At 36.5% G+C, this 15,060-nt stretch overlaps 1 pseudogene; it reads left to right on the forward strand.

Annotated features, from left to right (window-relative positions):
* Nucleotides 1-15,060, forward strand: part of LOC125799136 (deleted in malignant brain tumors 1 protein-like) — a 1,283,434-nt pseudogene that overhangs the window by 370,249 nt on the left and 898,125 nt on the right.

Here is a 15,060-nt window from a genome sequence, read left to right on the forward strand (position 1 = left end):
TTCACCAAAATGACATACCGCGGGTCTACGTTTTTTTCTGATTTGGGTCAAAAATTGAAAAGTGCTTTTTTTCACATTTCTGAGCAAAATTTGGTCCCATTTACCATGCCCATGCATTTTCCCACTCATTTCAGTCATGTTTCATGGAAAAAAAACAAGGTTTTATGAATGGTCAAAATTTTCACCAAAATGACATACCGCGGGTCTACGTGTTTTTCTGATTTGGGTAAAAAATTGAAAAGTGCTTTTTGTCACATTTCTGAGCAAAATTTGTTCCAATTTACCATGCCCATGCATTTTCCCACTCATTTGAGTAATTTTTCATGGAAAAAACAAGGTTTCATGAAAGGTCAAAATTTTCACCAAAATGACATACCGCGGGTCTACGTTTTTTTCTGATTTGGGTCAAAAATTGAAAAGTGCTTTTTTTTACATTTCTGAGCAAAATTTGTTCCAATTTACCATGCCCATGCATTTTCCCACTCATTTGAGTCATTTTTCATGAAAAAAACAAGTTATCATGAATGGTCAAAATTTTTGCCAAAATGATATACCGGGTCTACGTTTTTTTCTGATTTGTGTCAAAAATTGAAAAGTGCTTTTTTCACATTTCTGAGCAAAATTTGGTCCCATTTACCATGCCCATGCATTTTCCCACTCATTTCAGTCATTTTTCATGGAAAAAAAACAAGGTTTTATGAATGGTCAAAATTTTCACCAAAATGACATACCGCGGGTCTACGTTTTTTTCTGATTTGGGTCAAAAATTGAAAAGTGCTTTTTGTCACATTTCTGAGCAAAATTTGTTCCAATTTACCATGCCCATGCATTTTCCCACTCATTTGAGTCATTTTTCATGGAAAAAACAAGGTTTCATGAATGGTCAAAATTTTCATCAAAATGACATACCGCGGGTCTACGTTTTTTTCTGATTTGGGTCAAAAATTGAAAAGTGCTTTTTTTCACATTTCTGAGCAAAATTTGGTCCCATTTACCATGCCCATGCATTTTCCCACTCATTTGAGTCATTTTTCATGGAAAAAACAAGGTTTCATGAATGGTCAAAATTTTCACCAAAATGACATACCGCGGGTCTACGTTTTTTTCTGATTTGGGTCAAAAATTGAAAAGTGCTTTTTGTCACATTTCTGAGCAAAATTTGTCCAAATTTACCATGCCCATGCATTTTCCCACTCATTTGAGTCATTTTTCATGGAAAAAACAAGGTTTCATGAATGGTCAAAATTTTCACCAAAATGACATACCGCGGGTCTACGTGTTTTTCTGATTTGGGTCAAAAATTGAAAAGTGCCTTTTGTCACATTTCTGAGCAAAATTTGTCCCAATTTACCATGCCCATGCATTTTCCCACTCATTTGAGTCATTTTTCATGGAAAAAACAAGGTTTCATGAATGGTCAAAATTTTCGCCAAAATGACATACCGCGGGTCTACGTTTTTTTCTGATTTGTGTCAAAAATTTAAAAGTGCTTTTTTCACATTTCTGAGCAAAATTTGGTCCAATTTACCATGCCCATGCATTTTCCCACTCATTTGAGTCATTTTTCATGAAAAAAACAAGTTATCATGAATGGTCAAAATTTTTGCTAAAATGACATACTGCGGGTCTACGTGTTTTTCTGATTTGGGTCAAAAATTGAAAAGTGCTTTTTTCACATTTCTGAGCAAAATTTGATCCCATTTACCATGCCCATGCATTTCCCACTCATTTGAGTCATTTTTCATGGAAAAAACAAGGTTTCATGAATGGTCAAAATTTTCACCAAAATGACATACCGCGGGTCTACGTTTTTTTCTGATTTGGGTCAAAAATTGAAAAGTGCTTTTTTTCACATTTCTGAGCAAAATTTGGTCCCATTTACCATGCCCATGCATTTTCCCACTCATTTCAGTCATGTTTCATGGAAAAAAAACAAGGTTTTATGAATGGTCAAAATTTTCACCAAAATGACATACCGCGGGTCTACGTGTTTTTCTGATTTGGGTCAAAAATTGAAAAGTGCTTTTTTCACATTTCTGAGCAAAATTTGGTCCAATTTACCATGCCCATGCATTTTCCCACTCATTTGAGTCATTTTTCATGAAAAAAACAAGTTATCATGAATGGTCAAAATTTTTGCCAAAATGATATACCGGGTCTACGTTTTTTTCTGATTTGTGTCAAAAATTGAAAAGTGCTTTTTTCACATTTCTGAGCAAAATTTGGTCCCATTTACCATGCCCATGCATTTTCCCACTCATTTGAGTCATTTTTCATGGAAAAAACAAGGTTTCATGAATGGTCAAAATTTTCATCAAAATGACATACCGCGGGTCTACGTTTTTTTCTGATTTGGGTCAAAAATTGAAAAGTGCTTTTTTTCACATTTCTGAGCAAAATTTGGTCCCATTTACCATGCCCATGCATTTTCCCACTCATTTGAGTCATTTTTCATGGAAAAAACAAGGTTTCATGAATGGTCAAAATTTTCACCAAAATGACATACCGCGGGTCTACGTTTTTTTCTGATTTGGGTCAAAAATTGAAAAGTGCTTTTTTCACATTTCTGAGCAAAATTTGGTCCAATTTACCATGCCCATGCATTTTCCCACTCATTTGAGTCATTTTTCATGAAAAAAACAAGTTATCATGAATGGTCAAATTTTTTGCCAAAATGACATACCGGGTCTACGGTTTTTTCTGATTTGTGTCAAAAATTGAAAAGTGCTTTTTTTCACATTTCTGAGCAAAATTTGGTCCCATTTACCATGCCCATGCATTTTCCCACTCATTTCAGTCATTTTTCATGGAAAAAAAACAAGGTTTTATGAATGGTCAAAATTTTCACCAAAATGACATACCGCGGGTCTACGTTTTTTTCTGATTTGTGTCAAAAATTGAAAAGTGATTTTTCACATTTCTGAGCAAAATTTGGTCCAATTTACCATGCCCATGCATTTTCCCACTCATTTGAGTCATTTTTCATGGAAAAAACAAGGTTTCATGAATGGTCAAAATTTTCACCAAAATGACATACCGCGGGTCTACGTTTTTTTCTGATTTGGGTCAAAAATTGAAAAGTGCTTTTTTCACATTTCTGAGCAAAATTTGGTCCCATTTACCATGCCCATGCATTTTCCCACTCATTTGAGTCATTTTTCATGAAAAAAACAAGTTATCATGAATGGTCAAAATTTTTGCCAAAATGACATACCGGGTCTACGTTTTTTTCTGATTTGTGTCAAAAATTGAAAAGTGCTTTTTTTCACATTTCTGAGCAAAATTTGGTCCCATTTACCATGCCCATGCAATTTCCCGCTCATTTCGGTCATTTTTCATGGAAAAAAAACAAGGTTTTATGAATGGTCAAAATTTTCACCAAAATGACATACCGCGGGTCTACGTTTTTTTCTGATTTGGGTCAAAAATTGAAAAGTGCCTTTTGTCACATTTCTGAGCCAAATTTGTCCCAATTTACCATGCCCATGCATTTTCCCACTCATTTGAGTCATTTTTCATGGAAAAAACAAGTTTTCATGAATGGTCAAAATTTTCGCCAAAATGACATACCGCGGGTCTACGTTTTTTTCTGATTTGTGTCAAAAATTTAAAAGTGCTTTTTTCACATTTCTGAGCAAAATTTGGTCCAATTTACCATGCCCATGCATTTTCCCACTCATTTCAGTCATTTTTCATGGAAAAAAAAAAGGATTTATGAATGGTCAAAATTTTTCACCAAAATGACATACCGCGGGTCTACGTTATTTTCTGATTTGGGTCAAAAATTGAAAAGTGCTTTTTTCACATTTCTGAGCAAAATTTGGTCCAATTTACCATGCCCATGCATTTCCCACTCATTTGAGTCATTTTTCATGAAAAAAACAAGTTATCATGAATGGTCAAAATTTTTGCCAAAATGACATACCGGGTCTACGTTTTTTTCTGATTTGTGTCAAAAATTGAAAAGTGCTTTTTTTCACATTTCTGAGCAAAATTTGGTCCCATTTACCATGCCCATGCATTTTCCCGCTCATTTCAGTCATTTTTCATGGAAAAAAAACAAGGTTTTATGAATGGTCAAAATTTTCACCAAAATGACATACCGCGGGTCTACGTGTTTTTCTGATTTGGGTCAAAAATTGAAAAGTGCTTTTTGTCACATTTCTGAGCAAAATTTGGTCAAATTTACCATGCCCATGCATTTTCCCACTCATTTGAGTCATTTTTCATGAAAAAAACAAGTTATCATGAATGGTCAAAATTTTTGCCAAAATGACATACCGGGTCTACGTTTTTTTCTGATTTGTGTCAAAAATTGAAAAGTGCCTTTTGACACATTTCTGAGCACAATTTGTCCCAATTTACCATGCCCATGCATTTTCCCACTCATTTGAGTCATTTTTCATGGAAAAAACAAGGTTTCATGAATGGTCAAAATTTTCACCAAAATGACATACCGCGGGTCTACGTTTTTTTCTGATTTGTGTCAAAAATTGAAAAGTGCTTTTTTCACATTTCTGAGCAAAATTTGGTCCAATTTACCATGCCCATGCATTTTCCCACTCATTTCAGTCATTTTTCATGGAAAAAAAAAAGGATTTATGAATGGTCAAAATTTTTCACCAAAATGACATACCGCGGGGTCTACGTTATTTTCTGATTTGGGTCAAAAATTGAAAAGTGCTTTTTTTCACATTTCTGAGCAAAATTTGGTCCAATTTACCATGCCCATGCATTTTCCCACTCATTTGAGTCATTTTTCATGAAAAAAACAAGTTATCATGAATGGTCAAAATTTTTGCTAAAATGACATACTGCGGGTCTACGTTTTTTTCTGATTTGGGTCAAAAATTGAAAAGTGCTTTTTTCACATTTCTGAGCAAAATTTGGTCCAATTTACCATGCCCATACATTTTCCCACTCATTTCAGTCATTTTTCATGGAAAAAAAACAAGGTTTTATGAATGGTCAAAATTTTCACCAAAATGACATACCGCGGGTCTACGTTTTTTTCTGATTTGGGTCAAAAATTGAAAAGTGCTTTTTGTCACATTTCTGAGCAAAATTTGTTCCAATTTACCATGCCCATGCATTTTCCCACTCATTTGAGTCATTTTTCATGGAAAAAACAAGGTTTCATGAATGGTCAAAATTTTCACCAAAATGACATTCCGGGTCTACGTTTTTTTCTGATTTGTGTCAAAAATTTAAAAGTGCTTTTTTCACATTTCTGAGCAAAATTTGGTCCAATTTACCATGCCCATGCATTTTCCCACTCATTTGAGTCATTTTTCATGAAAAAAACAAGTTATCATGAATGGTCAAATTTTTTGCCAAAATGACATTCCGGGTCTACGTTTTTTTCTGATTTGTGTCAAAAATTTAAAAGTGTTTTTTTCACATTTCTGAGCAAAATTTGGTCCAATTTACCATGCCCATGCATTTTCCCACTCATTTGAGTCATTTTTCATGGAAAAAACAAGGTTTCATGAATGGTCAAAATTTTCACCAAAATGACATACCGCGGGTCTACGTTTTTTTTCTGATTTGGGTCATTTTGACACATTTCTGAGCAAAATTTGTCCCAATTTACCATGCCCATGCATTTTCCCACTCATTTGAGTCATTTTTCATGGAAAAAACAAGGTTTCATGAATGGTCAAAAATTTCACCAAAATGACATACCGCGGGTCTATGTTTTTTTCTGATTTGGGTCAAAAATTGAAAAGTGCCTTTTGTCACATTTCTGAGCAAAATTTGTCCCAATTTACCATGCCAATGCATTTTCCCACTCATTTGAGTCATTTTTCATGGAAAAAAAAAGGTTTCATGAATGGTCAAAATTTTCACCAAAATGACATACCGCGGGTCTACGTTTTTTCTGATTTGGGTCAAAAATTGAAAAGTGCTTTTTTTTCACATTTCTGAGCAAAATTTGTCCCAATTTACCATGCCCGTGCATTTTCCCACTCGTTTAAGTCATTTTTCATGGAAAAAACAATGTTTCATGAATGGTCAAAATTTTCACCAAAATGACATACCGCGGGTCTACGTTTTTTTCTGATTTGGGTCAAACATTGAAAAGTGCTTTTTGTCACATTTCTGAGCAAAATTTGTCCAAATTTACCATGCCCATGCATTTTCCCACTCATTTGAGTCATTTTTCATGGAAAAAACAAGGTTTCATGAATGGTCAAAATTTTCACCAAAATGACATACCGCGGGTCTACGTTTTTTTCTGATTTGGGTCAAAAATTGAAAAGTGCTTTTTTTCACATTTCTGAGCAAAATTTGGTCCCATTTACCATGCCCATGCATTTTCCCACTCATTTCAGTCATGTTTCATGGAAAAAAAACAAGGTTTTATGAATGGTCAAAATTTTCACCAAAATGACATACCGCGGGTCTACGTGTTTTTCTGATTTGGGTAAAAAATTGAAAAGTGCTTTTTGTCACATTTCTGAGCAAAATTTGTTCCAATTTACCATGCCCATGCATTTTCCCACTCATTTGAGTAATTTTTCATGGAAAAAACAAGGTTTCATGAATGGTCAAAATTTTCGCCAAAATGACATACCGCGGGTCTACGTTTTTTTCTGATTTGGGTCAAAAATTGAAAAGTGCTTTTTTCACATTTCTGAGCCAAATTTGGTCCAATTTACCATGCCCATGCATTTTCCCACTCATTTGAGTCATTTTTCATGAAAAAAACAAGTTATCATGAATGGTCAAAATTTTCACCAAAATGACATACCGCGGGTCTACGTTTTTTTCTGATTTGGGTCAAAAATTGAAAAGTGCTTTTTTTTACATTTCTGAGCAAAATTTGTTCCAATTTACCATGCCCATGCATTTTCCCACTCATTTGAGTCATTTTTCATGAAAAAAACAAGTTATCATGAATGGTCAAAATTTTTGCCAAAATGATATACCGGGTCTACGTTTTTTTCTGATTTGTGTCAAAAATTGAAAAGTGCTTTTTTCACATTTCTGAGCAAAATTTGGTCCCATTTACCATGCCCATGCATTTTCCCACTCATTTCAGTCATTTTTCATGGAAAAAAAACAAGGTTTTATGAATGGTCAAAATTTTCACCAAAATGACATACCGCGGGGTCTACGTTTTTTTCTGATTTGGGTCAAAAATTGAAAAGTGCTTTTTGTCACATTTCTGAGCAAAATTTGTTCCAATTTACCATGCCCATGCATTTTCCCACTCGTTTGAGTCATTTTTCATGGAAAAAACAAGGTTTCATGAATGGTCAAAATTTTCACCAAAATGACATACCGCGGGTCTACGTTTTTTTCTGATTTGGGTCAAAAATTGAAAAGTGATTTTTCACATTTCTGAGCAAAATTTGGTCCAATTTACCATGCCCATGCATTTTCCCACTCATTTGAGTCATTTTTCATGAAAAAAACAAGTTATCATGAATGGTCAAAATTTTCACCAAAATGACATACCGGGTCTACGTTTTTTTCTGATTTGTGTCAAAAATTTAAAAGTGGTTTTTTCACATTTCTGAGCAAAATTTGGTCCAATTTACCATGCCCATGCATTTTCCCACTCATTTGAGTCATTTTTCATGGAAAAAACAAGGTTTCATGAATGGTCAAAATTTTCACCAAAATGACATACCGCGGGTCTACGTTTTTTTCTGATTTGTGTCAAAAATTGAAAAGTGCTTTTTTCACATTTCTGAGCAAAATTTGGTCCCATTTACCATGCCCATGCATTTTCCCACTCATTTGAGTCATTTTTCATGGAAAAAAACAAGGTTTCATGAATGGTCAAAATTTTCACCAAAATGACATACCGGGTCTACGTTTTTTTCTGATTTGTGTCAAAAATTGAAAAGTGCTTTTTTTCACATTTCTGAGCAAAATTTGGTCCCATTTACCATGCCCATGCATTTTCCCACTCATTTGAGTCATTTTTCATGAAAAAAACAAGTTATCGTGAATGGTCAAAATTTTTGCCAAAATGACATACCGGGTCTACGTTTTTTTCTGATTTGTGTCAAAAATTGAAAAGTGCTTTTTTTCACATTTCTGAGCAAAATTTGGTCCCATTTACCATGCCCATGCATTTTCCCGCTCATTTCAGTCATTTTTCATGGAAAAAAAACAAGGTTTTATGAATGGTCAAAATTTTCACCAAAATGACATGCCGCGGGTCTACGTTTTTTTCTGATTTGGGTAGTGCCGGCGTACTGTCAGGAAGCCCCCTGTCAGTTTTTAGTACTGCCGGGTACGTGCCTGGCACTGCCGGGTCGATGAAAAAGTGGCTGGCGGGTGACGTCACGCAGACCCACCACTGCCGCCCGTCTCCCGGCAGGCAAAGATCCAACCCCAACTGTTTGGACGTTTAACTATGACCACAACTTGGAGGACAATATGCAGTTAAACATTTGATCTTCGGACTAGGTAACTTTTTTTGGACGTTATGGTGACAGGTGCAGGAAATTGACATTATTAAAGAATACATATCATTTTTTATTCATAATATATCAACATCATTGTTATAAATATTGTTAATCAGTATGAATATAGACTATTTGATTAAGCGTCATTTATTAATAATTATTTATTATTAATTATTTAGTAGATTATATTTTGTATCTATTTAATTAATTAACGAATTTAGGTATTTATGTATGTATTTTTCTATTTGAAAATGCAATCTGTGCGGAAAATTGTTAGGTTGATTTTAACCAGTCAACACCACTCTGATTTGCTGAGACCGCACTGATCACAACCATAGACTGTATATAAGTATAGACAGCACGACAGGGGTTGAAAAGTGAAGCCACAACGTCTCTGGTTTCAGTACAGCTTTTAACCCTAAAGCCTATTTCCATTCAACTGAATGAAAGATGACGGAATTTTTATCTAAAATTACACATCCAGGATTTTTTTGGAAAGTTGATTTCTGTACATTCTGCAAGCCCCACTCCTTTGTTAATAACCACAGTGTTTTTTTTTTTTTGTTTTTTTTTACAGTACCCTCAGGAAAACTTTTTTTTTTTTTTGGTAAGTGGATCATTTCTCTCCATCAGTTCATTAGTATTCATACTGTAGATCCATGCGGTTCTTGACTCACTTTCCAACTCGCGTTTTAGGTTTCCAAACCAAAGATTTATTTCTTTACAAAATAATACACAAGAAAACTGAACAAAAAACGATTAAAATGCTTATAAACAGAAAACTAGGTACTTATATTCATGTTCCTAATTCCTAAATCCTAAAACTGCGGTCAGAAAAGGTGAGGCTCCTTTGGCTTTTTACTGCTTGTCTTGTTTTTTTCTCCTGCCCAAAAAACACTGTAATTATCCGAATCTAACCTGCTACAGGTGCCTAGTGGTAACACACATTTCTAATGCCGTTACTGTTATACTAATACTGTCCCTTACACATACTTCGTTCTTCTCCATAATTTTAGTATTTACGTTACGTTTAGCCTTAGGTACTTAACGATAGTTAACTAGGTTAGCCAACTCAGGTTAGCTAAGTAAAGTAACTAAACTTGTTTGGTGAAAATTACGTGGAGTGGGCGGGGTTTGTGCAGTCACACGGCCCCGCCCCCCGCCTCCCACCTCTGTCACGCCAGTTCTGGCTCCAATTTGCCTCTACTGCCTCTGCAAGCGCAGGCAAGATGGCAGCTTCCATTTCGGCCATATTTTGGCTTTAAAACGCCTTAATGAGAGTAAATGGGGACCGTCCAGACCATACTTTTATACAGTCTATAATCATAACCCAAACTCCACAACGCGCCAAGCAGCACATTTTTAGTTGCTGCGGAAGCACAGCTCATTTAGGCTCAGCTCAGCTCACCTCAGGACTTGTTGTGCTACTAAGATATAAGGTAAGTTCGACCAGGTCCTTTATTTTATGATCATGTATGTGTTTGTAGTGTCTTACACCACCTGCACGTGCTGGCCTTGCCTCTCTTTCTAGGTAGTTAGCTAACGTTAGTTGTCTAAGGATAGCTAAACATTGCCATAGTTTAAATGTAATATGAATTGCATTTGAAAATGAGCAGATTTTTGAAACTTGTCTTATGAATAAGCTAATTTGAAATAGTTTTGTTTGTGGGAAAAACCTAGATAAAATAGCTTCATGACGAAGTGTGAGAAAATTAAAACAGCACAATATTTTTCCTCAGGTGTAAGCTTAGTGTTGTTAGCTTAGCATTAGCTCAGTGTTCGTGTGAAGAATAAAGTTAACGTTATATGTAAATTTCATATAAATAAGCCAACTTGTTGTTGAAATTGTTTTGTTAAAATACTGCACATATTTCTGGTCAGGTGTTAAAAGTGTATCCCCACATTATATTAGCATTAGAAGTAACGTTAAGTAACTTACATGTAAATATTATGTAAATACGCCAATTTTAAATAGTTTGTTGTTGGAAAAATTCAATAAAAAAGCCTAGCGATTAAAAAAAAACCTTGCAAGATTAAAAGTGCACATATTTCTCGTCTAGAGTTCAATGAATGTGTATTCCCACCATTAGCTTAGCATCAGCATGAAGAATGTAAATATTATATAACGTTAAATAAGCCAACTTTAAATAGTTTGCTATTGGAAAAACTTCATTAAAATAGCCTAGGGGTGAGACAAGGTCTGGAAAGATTAAAACAGCGGAATATTTCCAGTCCAGAGTTAACTGTGTTTTTGTAAAAGTGTATGGCTCCCCCGCTGCAAAAAGCCTGCAGTGTGTGGAGCGGTAGAGCTTAGATCGGGCCCAAAAATCCAGCCCGACCCGGCCCAAATCCATGCACTTTCTGCCCGAGCCAGACCCGACCTGAGCCATAAACTGTCATTCTGAACCCGAGCCATTTTTTAGTAATTAGAGCGTTAAAATTGAGCTATTTAAAACATTTTCGGGCTGTTTGAATTAGTGAAATCTGTTAAGAATTATGTTAAATAACCTTGCGACGCTGAAGAAGCATAGACCTATTATTATTTCTTTTTTTTTTATTCGCTTCTTTCTTTCTTTATTCCTTGTCTGTTGTACAGGCAGTGTGAGGTTGGTGGATGGTGGCAGTCGCTGTGCTGGGAGAGTGGAGGTTCTTCATAGAGGGCAGTGCTTCTTCAGCGTCGCAAGGTTATTTAACATAATTCTTAACAGATTTCGCTGCAGTGGTGTGTAGAGAGCTGGGCTGTGGAGAAGCTGTAGATGCACTGGGCAAATCTCATTTTGGATCAGGATCAGGACCAATCTAGATGGATGATGTGGACTGTAGTGGATCAGAGTCTAGACTGAAGAACTGTAGATCACCAGTATGGGGTAAACATGACTGCAATGAAACCCACAATTCTGGAGTCATCTGTTCAGGCAAGCTACACTATGTTCATATAATATGTGCACTGTATTGAATAGTTACATTGTGTGTCTGTGCTGTCTGACTTTCATTTATTAAATCCTGTTGTTATCTCATTGTTTATGCTCTTGTGATATTTTAGGAGCCAGGCTGGTTTTAGGTTCTCGCTGCTCTGGGAGAGTGGAGGTTCTTCATGGAGAGAGCTGGGCCACAGTGTGTGATGCTGACTTTAACCAGCAGGATGCAGAGGTTGTGTGTCGAGAGCTGGGCTGTGGTTCTCCTGTGAAGGTTCTGAGAGCAGCTGCGTTTGGTAGAGGGGAGGGTCAGGTGTGGTCAGAGGTGCTTCAGTGTAGAGGAAACAAATCTCAGACTCACTTCTGTCCAAAATCATCTTCACTCAAACACAACTGCTCCCATGATAATGATGTGGGACTGGTGTGTGCAGGTAAGAACTGCATTCAGCACAATGAGCCTGTGACTTCATCTATTCCTACTTAGACAGCCCTCTGTCTCAGTAGCTCAGCCCTGTGCTCCATTACCTGTTTGCCATTAAGACCTGGTGAAATTAAATATTTGTGACTTATTATATTGTTTGTTTGGGGTGAGGGTGTTATGTTTGTGCAGCATTACTGTTCTGGCATTTGTTTTTTAGTGGATAATAGTATAATAAAGTGTAGGGGATCTGTGTTTGTCTAGAATACCTTGCAGTGTGAGTTTAAAAACATTAAAAACACAGCTAGCAGAAACGTCCTGATGGATAGCACTAATTATAAACACAATAGACTTTGGACAAATGTAATGAGTTTCTCTAGTCTAACAGACACAAGAGACTGTTGTTTTGGAGATAATTTGTGGATTTTTGGAGCTGCAGTAACACATTATACAAAATGGCTACAGCAACATGTATCCATGTGAATCACATGTAATATTCTGGGTTGGAGTGGAACAGACTTAGAATACTTGTACTGGCAGCACATAGTTTAAAAGCAAGAATGGTGAATTAAGTATGTGTCTACTGTTCTGTTCCTCCAGTCCATTAAGCAGGTAACAAGACTGGTGGAGGTCATATAGTGTCTGGAAAATAACTGCTCACAGGATTGCCAACAAATTAAAAGTCTATGTGTATCTTTCTTTTTTATTTTTGTTATTTTGAAACTGTAAAGGGAAAAAATATTAAAAATGCTAAATAGACGTGTCCACTTCAATGTTATGTGTTCTAAACATTAGGTCATTTTTATTTCCTTCTGTAGTCACAATAATATACATTTTGATTAGGGGTGTCCTATGCTGGAGTTATCTGTTCAGGTAAAACGCTGTAAACAGGGACTGTACATTATCTGCCATGTAGGCAAAGTGTACAGCACATATGATTTTTCTTTTTAACCCACCCTAAATCCTTGTTGATTGCCAAGGTAAATTGGTATGTTTAAACTGAGCAATCACCAAACTGTGCTGTACACTGGAATTCTCAACCAACAATTAATTTACTGATTTTTTTTTTTACTGATTTCATAATTTTGCTGATCCATATTAATTTGTTTAATGTAATTCATAGCTTTACTGAACTTATTTTGAATCCTTATACTCTCTTTAGTTTTTTCCAATGCATTTATGAATCATTCATTGTGCAATATTTAGCATCATCATGCTTAATCATTTATCATTACTGATAAATAAGCTTTCTTTTTTTCATGGTAATTTTTAGGAGTCCTGCTGGTTAATGGCTCTCGCTGCTCTGGAAGAGTGGAGGTTCTTCATGGAGAGAGCTGGGTCACAGTGTGTGATGCTGACTTTAACCAGCAGGATGCAGAGGTTGTGTGTCGGGAGCTGGGCTGTGGTTCTCCTGTGGAGATTCTGGGAGCAGCTGCTTTTGGTAGAGGGGAGGGTCCGGTGTGGTCAGAGGAGCTTCAGTGTAGAGGAAACGAATCACAGATTCACTTCTGTCCAAAATCATCTTTACTCAAACACAACTGCTCCCATGATAATGATGTGGGACTGGTGTGTTCTGGTAAGAGCTGCATGTTTGTGATTAATGTCATTAAGATTAGCTCAATGTTTATGTAAACTTTTTGTAATTCTGTCAAAAATGCAAATGTCTTGCTATTATTTCAGTTTTCAGCCACAATTCTACTTTACATCATTAATAGTGGTGAAAATACATGTTTTTTTCCATTCTTTCTCAATGTCTTGGTCTGTCTTACTCACTGTTGTACAGGCAGTGTGAGGTTGGTAGATGGTGACAGTCGCTGTGCTGGGAGAGTGGAGGTTCTTTATAGAGGACAGTGGGGATCAGTGTGTGGTAATAACTGGGATATGAGAGATGCTGCAGTGGTGTGTAGAGAGCTGGGCTGTGGAGAAGCTGTAGATACATATCATGAGTCTTACTTTGGATCAGCATCAGGACCAATCTGGATGGATAATGTGCACTGCAGTGGCTCTGAGTCTACACTGAGGAACTGTGAATCAGCAGGATGGGGTAAACATAACTGTGATCATTCTAAAGATGCTGGAGTCATCTGTTCAGGTAAATTGTATCAGTAAATTATTTTATGTTCCCTTCTGTTAACTAGGAACAGGAAACTGTTCATAATATATCATACATGTAAAACAAAGTCTTGTAAGTGGTGGGAAAGGACCCATTTTAGAGGCTTAGGGTCCAGTTAAGCGTAGTAGTACTGTTTGTAAGGAAACAGATAGCGTTCATTTAGTCAACTTTTCCACTGAAGGTTAAATGCCATATCTCTTTTGACCATTCTTGCTGTGTTAATGTCAGAGATTCAATGACATGGAAAGACATCTTCATGTTGAAGCAGTGACTCACATATGTTTAAATTCAGCTTTATGTTCACAATTTTTAGGAGTCCGGGTGGTTGGTGGTTCTCACTGCTCTGGGAGAGTGGAGGTTCTTCATGGTGAGAGCTGGGTCACAGTGTGTGATGCTGACTTTAACCAGCAGGATGCAGAGGTTGTGTGTCGAGAGCTGGGCTGTGGTTCTCTTGTGGAGGTTCTGGGAGCAGCTGCTTTTGGTAGAGGGGAGGGTCAGGTGTGGTCAGAGAAGCTTCAGTGCAGAGGAACTGAATCTCAGATTCACTTCTGTCCAAAATCATCTTCACTCAAACACAACTGCTCCCATGATAATGATGTGGGACTGGTGTGTGCAGGTAAGTGTTTTTCAAAAAAATGTTTCCCATTTTTACTCTTACTAGTTCATAATTCGGTAAATTTTTCTTGTTCTTATTTTCTCTTACACAGACAGTGTGAGGTTGGCGGATGGTGGCAGTCGCTGTGCTGGAAGAGCAGAGGTTTTTCACAGAGGACAGTGGGGAACAATTTGTGGTGCTGGTGCAAATTTCATAGCGGGTTTTGTCATGTGTAAAGAGTTGGGCTGTGGAGAGCCGTTTAGGACTGATGCAGCTGTTCCAGGATCTGCACCGATCTGGATGAGTCATGTGAAGTGTACTGGATCAGAGTCTACACTGAAACACTGTGGATCATTAGGGTGGGGAACACAGCTGTAATCATAATATGGATATTGAGCTTACCTGTTCAGGTATGTTTTAATTAGACAAAAACTGTAATACGTACGTATTACATGTATTACATTTGTGAACTTTCTGAGAATGTTTCGACACATCATAGACAAAATCAAATCAGAGATCATATGATGGAATGTCACTGTTTTGTATACCTATTCCGTATTAAATATTCTATTACATAGTAAATTCTGACAGTT

The sequence above is a fragment of the Astyanax mexicanus genome, chromosome 2, assembly GCF_023375975.1.
Source record: "Astyanax mexicanus isolate ESR-SI-001 chromosome 2, AstMex3_surface, whole genome shotgun sequence".
Lineage (NCBI taxonomy): Eukaryota > Metazoa > Chordata > Actinopteri > Characiformes > Acestrorhamphidae > Astyanax > Astyanax mexicanus.